This window comes from Dipodomys spectabilis, unplaced genomic scaffold (assembly GCF_019054845.1).
Source record: "Dipodomys spectabilis isolate Male_0828 unplaced genomic scaffold, ASM1905484v1 ptg000218l, whole genome shotgun sequence".
In the NCBI taxonomy this organism is placed as follows: Eukaryota; Metazoa; Chordata; class Mammalia; order Rodentia; family Heteromyidae; genus Dipodomys; species Dipodomys spectabilis.
The window spans coordinates 1,138,766-1,148,124 of record NW_024870895.1 but is presented as its reverse complement, the minus strand read 5'-3'; the positions used below and the strand labels follow the sequence as shown (position 1 = coordinate 1,148,124).

The 9,359-nt window shown below is 43.0% G+C and overlaps 1 pseudogene; it reads right to left on the bottom strand.

Annotated features, from left to right (window-relative positions):
* Positions 1-474: 474 nt before the first annotated feature.
* Positions 475-1,390, bottom strand: LOC122122916 (annotated as a pseudogene).
* Between the last annotated feature and the right edge of the window lie 7,969 nt (positions 1,391-9,359).

Below are 9,359 nucleotides of genomic sequence, written 5' to 3'. Positions count from 1 at the left end.
TGCGGCCCAGGGGTCCATGGCTTGGAATCAAAGATAGTATCAGGAGGCCCAGGGGTCTCGTGTATGGTAGAGATGTCCAGGTGATTTGAGTTTCTGACCTTCCTGTTCTCCATGAGGCCTGAGCAGTGCGGAGGGCAATGAGGAGGTGTCTTCTACAATAGCCACTGAAGTGAGAGAGGCAGAAGGTCAGCTGTTCCAATGGGCAGATGTGGAGAGGTTTCTAGAAGGGGATCAAGTCCGCTGCTTTGGGCAGGAGTATCAGTTATTTTTACAGAAAGCAACTGAGAAATTAATTTTCTTTTCTGACTACTGAAAAGTGGAAAGATGCTCAAGTTTTCCATTTAAAGGAACAATAGACATTTCTAAAGCCTCTGTCTAAACTTTGGTTTTCTTTAAAAAACACACAAAAAACCAGGTCATCACAAAAAGTAATGTAAGTGGAGGCTGTAGGCAGGTACTGTTCTGTCCCTGGCAGTCTTTTGTGTAAAGTAAGGCGTATTGGAGCTCCAATTTAACTGATGCAGTGGGGTTTACTGGCTATGCATGCCGAGGCAGTGCAAGTCGTCCGTGCCCTTGCTGTCGAAGCCTGGGAGGGGCTGACCATACTTGTCCACGCACCAACAGAAGCCCCGCTTTCTGCCTTTGGAGGGGCGACACTGCTTCTTCTTATAAAATCCTTTCTTGTCGCAGTTGGGGATGTGCACACCCCTGGGACTCAGCACATTGGGGAACTTCAGGTGATTCAGGGTGTCTTGCATCTCTCTAAGGAAGGGACCATATTCTATCTCCAGTTTGGACTCCGAGGAGAAGGTCTGGGTGTCCGTGCTCTGGGACTCATAGTCGACTTTGTAGTGCTGGCTGTCCTTTGCATGACCTTTCTTGATGGTGTCCAGCTTCGCGTGAATGGAATGGAACTTGGAGTCAGGCACCCTATGTGTGCTGGGAGGGGCATGGCTCTCCAAGCTCCCCGTGCCTACATCCTCCTCTGACTCACTAGCATTTCCTGAGGCAGAGGGCGCCAGCAGCAGCAAGTAGGCCCTCAGCCGGCCAGGACGCTGGCATTGGCGCAGAACCCGCGGCCATCCAGCAGCGCCTGCAGTGGGCGTGGCTCGGTTGGTGGCAGCTGGCAACTGAGCCCCTAGCTGCAGAGTTCTGTGTAGACACCTCATGGCTGGCCCTCCCGCAGAGCACATGTCAGGCAGCTGCCACGGCCTGGCTCGCGCACCAGCTCGGCACACGCAGGCAGAGCAGGCAGAGGCTCGCACTGGGCCAGCGCGATCCCATCACAGTGCTCGCATTGCAAGATGGGACCCTCGTCACCGGTGGCCTGAGGAGCAGTGCCAGGGCGGTGAGTAGAGCTGCCCTGAGCGCCAGGCGCCGCCGGAAGCATGGCGCCCATTGCAGGGGCCAACTGGAGTAAGCAGTTACTGGGTCAAGGCACGCAGTGTGAGATTGCAGGATCTGGAGCACAACTACCGGTGCTCGGCGTGCAGCTGCCCAGCTTCCACCTCAGTACCTATAAGTTCTAATGTCACCCTTTTTCTGTCTTATAGTAGTTTGGCTGATTTTAATGTAGTTAATCCATTTTGAGTTGATGTTATTGCAAGCAGAGATCCACTTCCAGTTTTCTGCCTATTGATGTCCAGTTTTCCCAACACCAATAGTTGAAGAGGCTATGATGTCTGTGTATGTGTGGTGTGTGTGTGTGTGTGTGTGTGTGTGTGTGTGTGTCTGTGTGTCTGTGTCTGTGTCTGTGTGTGTCGGTCGTGGGGCTTGAACTCTCGGCCTCGGAGCTACCCCTCAGCATTTCATCTCCAAGCTAGTACTTGAACCACAGTTCCACTTCCCATTTTCTTGTGGTTTATTGGAGCTAAGAGTCTCATCGACTTCCCTGGCCCTGCTGGCTTTCAACAACCATTCTCAGATCTCAGCCTTCTGATTAGCTAGATTAAAGGCATGAGCTACAGTCACCCGGCAAGACTATGTTTTTTCCACATTACATCTTTCACTCTTTTGTCGAATATCAGATGATTGTAAGTATGTAGTTTTATTTCTGGGTCTTTTCATCTTTTTTAATACGTTTTTTTTTGTAAAAATAATGTACAAAGGGATTGCAGTTACATAAGGTAGGTAATGAGTTCATTTCCTCTCAAGCATTGATATTTCCTCCTTTGTTTTTCCCCTACCATCCCTACCCTTCCACCTCCACAACTACTCCTTTCCATCCCTCCTTCCCACTCCCTGCCTAAATTGTAAAGTTCGTTTTTGAACATAGTGTCTTGATCTCATTGTTAAAATGGGTCAAACTGTATCCCTAGTTAAGCATTTGGTTTTTTCCCTTCACCTCCCAAAGCTAGAGAAATGTACATACAAGATACAGGGCACCAACATCAAAGAAACAAAAAAAAAAACACATAAATTAGGTTACAAGATTGGGTGGAAGAATGATGACTGTTGACTTAATTTAATAAGTATTCTATAGTTTTTAATGGTAAGGTTTATTAACTCAAAGGGGGAGAAAAAACATTCAGAATAGTGGAATGTGGCTACTACTCATTTGATGTGTGTGGATAGATTATGATTAATAAAAATATATCTATTAATTCCCAGTGGTAGATTGCTATGCTAACTGGGAGGAGACTTTGGTAATGCCAGGGGTTTGAATACTGGTAATGAAGCAGAATATGAGGGGAGAGCATTTGCTAAAGATGTAACTTCCTAGGCTCATACTAAATACATTGAAGTAGAATGCTAAGTGATGATCGACTGAGCACCAAATTTTATTTGTTGACTTTTTGTTTTGTGAAGTCCAGGGATTTAAACCTAGAGCCTGGGTGCTGTCCTTTAATTTTTTCTCAAGGCTAGTGCTCTACCAGTTGAACCACAGCTTCAAGTCCATAATTTTGGTGGTTAATTGGAGATGAGTCTTTCCAAATTTCCTCTTCGGGCTTGCTTCAAACGTGATCCTCAGGTATCAGCCTCCCGAGTAGCTCGCATTCCAGTTGTGAGCCACCAGAACCTGGCTAGAATCACATTTTAAAAGTGTTCTCTAGGTGAATCAGATGTGTCTAGGTACTATGTGAGCATTTTGGTTCCAGTGGGTTATGTCAGATTTAGAATAACATCAGAATTTTTCTTCTTGTAACTCGCAGCATCCAATATCTATATAATTTATTCAGATCTTCATGTCTGATCTTTTTTTCTTCATTGTACCTTTTTATTCTTACTTCATAAGCAAGCACATCAGTGATGTTTTCCTTTTCTGAAGCAAGTTACATCCTTTCCCATCAATGAGGGATGTACTTGCTGCTCTTACTGCCTGGAGTACCTGCTTCTAGTTAATTGCATGGATGATGGCACTCAGGTTAACTATCTCCTCCTCAGGAATATCTCCTCACATAACCGCTGTGAAGTTGTTGCCACAAAACTACCAATGTCATGTCTCTGATTTATAAAAATTATCATTATGATTTCTGGTTTTCTTTTCAGCATGAAATTGATGAGGAGAGAGCCACATTCACTTGTTTCTCCAACACCTATAATAGTGCCTGGTCCTTAGTGCTCAGGAGCCTTGCATAGGGATCAGCCTTCTCCAGCTCAATTTATCTTAGCTTCTGGTCAAGACAGCACTTGAAGCTGATGTCTGGTGGCTAGCAGTCATTCCCTCTCATTCTTTGTGCCTTTCTGTGTTGCTGAGTCCACCTCAGAGCAAGATCAGTGCCTGACACCTATTTGCTGCTATTGACATCATACAAGTTATGGGCATTGTTTTGTGAAACTGTGTGCAGAGACGCATCTCCACACAAGTTCTCCAAGGCAAGTGTCTCCCATGCCCAGGAGTCCATTCCACAACTCAGCATCCTAACTATCACCTACTCCCTAATGCACTCAGTGTATATTCCCATTTCCATTAAAAAAAGAAAATTCAAGATATGCCTTTGATGATTTGTCATTGAATTACTGAAACAAAGTATATAATTTTGGGGCTAGGAAGGTGGCTTAGTGGTAGAGTGCTTGCCTTGCATGCATGAGGCTCTGAGTTCGATTCCTCAGAACCACATAAGCAAAAAGAAAATAAGCTGGAAGTGGCCCTGTGGCTCAAGTGGTAGAGCGCTAGCCTTGAGCTGAAGAGCTGATGGATAGCACCCAGGCCCAGAGTTCAAGCTGACAACCGGACCCCAAAAAAAGTATATAATTTTATGTATTTGTAAGTCTTTGTCCATCTCTCTTGAGCCCTTGGCATATTTCTATGTGTTTGCAGCTTGGGAATGGAAATAAGGTTTAATTCAGGATAGTCAAAAACATTTTGGGAGGGAATGCCAACTTTCCATCTGATGTTCTACAGATGGCCATCTTGTCACAGGAATTGAGTAGACTGTCATAGCATAAGAGGCTTGTCCTGATTTCTACTGACTTTCCTCTGGGGTCACAGAGTGTGATCCTACTGCATACGTGTCGCTTGGCTACACTCGAGGGACCAGGTCTTCTCTGAAAATCAAGTGGCATGGGGGTAAGAGAAACTAAAACTCAGAACCCAGCTTCCCACATCACTAGGATTACAGGCCTGAGTCTCATATACTAACTCATAACTGCCTTTTTATACATCGTGTAGCCTGTTTCATTATATTCACCTCACAGACAGATATACAAATATATGTTTATATTTATCCATCTATTTATAATCAGTGTTATATCTAGAAACACAAAAATATATATTCATATAATTATAATCAAAGTTATATTACCACTTTCCCCAATAATATTTTACACTAATATTATGTGAAAAAATACTTAAGATTGAAAAAGTTAAAAGCCCTTGTAGTATGAAAAATCATATTTGATCTTATATATCATATAATATACTGTATAAAATGTAATGAATATAACATGTATTTCCATATAACTGATTTAATTGCTTCTTGATTTTGTGTTTGTCAATCTATATAAGCCTTCTTTCTTCTATTGATGATGGCTTATACTTTCCAGTGTCGATATTTCTTATGTATTTTGTCAAATATATTCAGCCCTAAGTAGAATTTTTATGTTAATGGAGCCAAATTTTTCTTCAGTATTTCCCAAAGCACAATGAATATGTATATAGAATTGAACTCACTGTTGGAAGAAAGTCCCACATATCACTATAAGTATTGTAGCATTTGTCCCAATTGACAGAACAGCTTTCTAGATCATCTGATCTGGTATGTCCTAGATCTTTTGTAGCCACCTCATCACCCCATGCAGGCATGGCCTGGCTTCCTTGCAACTCCCTGTGCATTTAACCATTCCCTTTATATCCAGTAGGCTCTCTTGATCATCCCACTGTCACTCTGTTTTCCCACACACAGAACACATGTGCATGGTGCTTTACATTGTAGGTTGAAAAAACAAAACACATTTAAGGCTCATGAATTGTATAATATAACATAAACACTGACATTTTAATAACGTTAGAAAAATAACTAGAATGATCATTTTACAACAATCAGGACCAAAAAGAAATATAACGATTTTCTAAAGAAGGGGGGAAGCAATCTCTAAATCTGGATTGTCTTCTAAGTTGGCTTCAGACACAAATTCTGCCTCAGAGTCCTCAAAAGGATCTACTTCCTCATCAAAGGCAGTATTTTCTTCCCGAGTCTAGGGAGGGACAGATCTTATTTCTCAATTGGAAATTGGATCCCCAGCAGAAGGACAGATTGGTCTGGATATTCTGTGAGGACAGATTCCCTTTCCTCAACTGAATCTAGACTTTGAACCTAACTTATTGGTTTTCTTGAACATAGACTGGGGTCATTTTCCATTAGCACATATTTACCCTGCACTCCAGGACCAAAACATTTTTTACTGGTTTGGATGTGATCTAGGTGAATTGTGAACATCAATGGAAGACATTCTGGATCATCTTCTTTCTTGGTGGTATGTGCAGGTACACCTATATCACATGTGGAGTTCAGAACCAGTGAGATGTCCACAGGACTCAAAACCTAGTTGGGCCTTTCTACACATTGCAAAAAGCCTCTATGTTCTCATGCTTTCTGGAGTCCAGTTTTGGCTTCCAATCTCCATCAGTCACCATAGGCGACATCACTGATGGGTTCTTTATCTGGAGTTCAGCAGGAAGTTCTCTACAGTGACACAAACATAAGAATGTAAATAGGTACAGGAGCCTTAGAGTAGACTCTAGCAGTTAAAGTGTGACTAAACTTCTATGAGGATTTAGTAGGAGAAGCTGTAGAACTTGAGTTTGGGCTGAACACTGATGAGAAGGTAGGGTGTTTCTAATGAGTGGTTATGTCCAAGTTCTTTTAAAAAGGGAACAGACATTACCCAGCATAGAACATCCATAAAAGAACATTTTGCCAAGCTGGGTAGTACAAAGGGCTCTTGGCAAAGCAGGCCCATCCCTTGAGACCTAGGTTCCATCCCTACTCAAGAGCTCTAAGGCATCTAAACAAGGACTATTTACTCTTTTCCTTGGTCTCACGGGTCATGCATTGCTCCAGCTGGTCCAGAAGAATATGTAAGCAGAACAGCAAGTCTGAAGAGGGCATGTTGAGCTTGTCATACTGTGTAAGTTTTTTCAGGATGTCAAGTTTCTTGTGCTCATAAAAATCATCAGGGTAGAAGTCCATCCAAATAGTTAAGATGGAACAATTGATGCTGTGGGCAGATTGGTGACAAGGAAAATGAGAGTCTGCCCTCTCCATCCTGAGCCTTCTACCATAGACACTTTGTGGCAGGACTAGAATGCTGGGAAGTGGGAAGAGACTCCTGGAAGCAGAATTCTCCTCACAACCCACTTCTAGAAATTTCTAATGCAACCCTCCAAAATTCTCCCTGTGATGGGCAGAGAAAGTTGTTTCCCCACTGTGTCTGACTTGCTACACACAACCCTCCCTGTCATTGAGGGATTGTGATCCATGCTGGCCTGGTCATAAACAGAAAACCCTGTCATAAAAATGGCTACAGCAGCGCTGAGCACAGGTGGCTCATGCCTGTAATCTTAGCTACTCAGGAGGCTGAGATCTGAAGATCCCAGTTCAAAGCAACTCTAGGCAGGAAAGTGTGTGAGACTCCTATCTCAATAATCCACTAGAAAACTAGAAGTGGCACTGTGGCTGAAATAGTAGAGCACTCGCCTTGAGCTGAAGAGTGCAGGGACAGAGTACAGGTGCAGAGTTCAAACCACATGACCAACAAAAACAAAAGTGACTAAAGCGAAAAGAGCAGGTGTATGGCTCACTTTGTAGAGCACCTACCTAAAATTCATGAAGCCCTGAGTTTAATTGCTAAGATTGAAAGGAGGAAAGAATATGAAGGAATGGAAGGAAGAAAAGAAGGAAGGGAGGAATTTTGATATAACTAAATACTGGAAAGATGTGAAGTATTAAAGGTATCACAAGTATTTTATATGAAAAGATAGATTGTTCACTAAAAGGCAAATTATAAAATGTGGAATTCAGGCTAAAATACATGTACAGTTTTGTTTTTCTGTAAAGTGATACTTACGTGCCTCTTTAGTTTAAAAGTAGTAAATGAGTTTGAAAAATGGAGGAGTTGTTAGAAATGAATCATTATATCTTATCACTTTTTCTGCTACATTCACCACCTACAAAATTGGAACAATGTTCATCATTTTAATTATTAATGTATTAATTTAATCTTTCATCTTTAGTGTATAGTCTATTGTGCACATCATTTGTTTGAACTCTTTTTTTTGTTTGTTTTTTGTCCATGATGGGTCCTGAACTCTGGACCTGGGCACTGTCCCTCAGCTCTTCACCTCAAGGATATCACTTTACCACTTGAACCACAGTGCCACTTCTGGCTTTTCTGCTTATGTGGTACTGAGAAATCGAACCCAAAGGCTCATACATGCAAGGCAAGCACTCTACCACTTAGCCACCTTCCCAGCCCTGAAATCTTTATTTTTTCCTTCAGACATAGGCTTGAATACAAGGCATGGGTGCTGTCCCAGAGCTTCTTTGCTCAAGTTTAGCACTCTGCCATACAAGATTAAACCATAGTGCCATTTCTTGTTTTTTAGTGGTTAATTGGAAATAGCAGTCTCATGGGAACTTTTCTGCCCAAGACTGGCTTTGAACCAACATCCTCATTTCTCAGCCTCCTGAGAAGGTAGGATTACAGGTGTGAGCCACCTGTACCCTTGTGCTCATTTATTTTCTTTTAAATGTTATATAAGTTTAGTTCCCCCACCCAAATACGTGCAAACTGAGATGCAAATTGGCTTTAAATAAACCACTAGTTGAGGATGCTGAAATTACAAATGATGGCAAATTGTTTTTAACATCTTTTAATATGAGAAGCTTGAACTGAGGGCCTGATTGAAATCCCTATTCTCTTGTGCTCAAGGCTATCACTCTACTAGTTTGGCCCACAGGGCCCTTTTAGTTTCTTTGTAACCAGTTAACGAGATAATAGTCTCACAGACCTTCTTACCCAGGCTGTTATTAATCCTCGATTATCAGATCTCAGCCACCTGAGTTGTTATGATTACAGGCATGAGAAACTGTCACCAGTTTTTTAAAAAGCAACAACAGATTACTTTAGGGGAGGATGGAGGAGGAGAAGCTAGAGGCTAAACAAGCTCTCACATAGAAAATAGTTGTAGTGTTCCACTGAAGAGTCCTAGGTCAGAGAATGACCAAGTGTGCCATCACAGTACAGTTTGGCCAGAGAGGGAAAATCCAGGCAAGGAGACAGATCTGAGCACTTGCCATTAGCTGCAGCTGTGGTGGTGGCGGCAACGGCAGCAGCCTAGCCGCCAAAAGAACAACACAGAGTCTGGGACAATGGTGCCAGACACAGCAGGTGACTGGATTCTACTTAAAACCAGAAAGAACTGATAAGTAGCAGATATCTTCATCCTGCTTATCACAGACCAGAGACAACCCAGGAACCAAGACTCCAGCGTGAGTAGAATCCTGACATACTCCTTCTTAGGGAACAGAGGAGGGAAGGCCACCCTTACCATCCTCACCCCCGGAGACCTCCATATTTGATATTGAAAAGGCCCAGCTGAGCAGCAAGCTCCAACTCAGGCCTTGGAAAAAAAACAAAAGAGTCATTTAGGAGGTCTCAGGCACCTGACCTGACCTGCCAGGCTCAGCTCCTCCCTGGGAAAAGTCACCCAGCCCAGGCAGACAAAGCTCTGCCCCGAGGGGAGAGACTTTCTTCACTGGGTAAACAGAGCCAGAGGCTGCCCCTCCCTACAGCAGCCTAGACAATCAAGTGAAATTCAGTAAACATAAACCCTGAGAATGGCTCTAGGCTGGGCTCTGTGAGTGTCTCAGAAGTTACCCCTCAGGGAAAAGCTGCAATTTGCTGAAAGGCCTCAA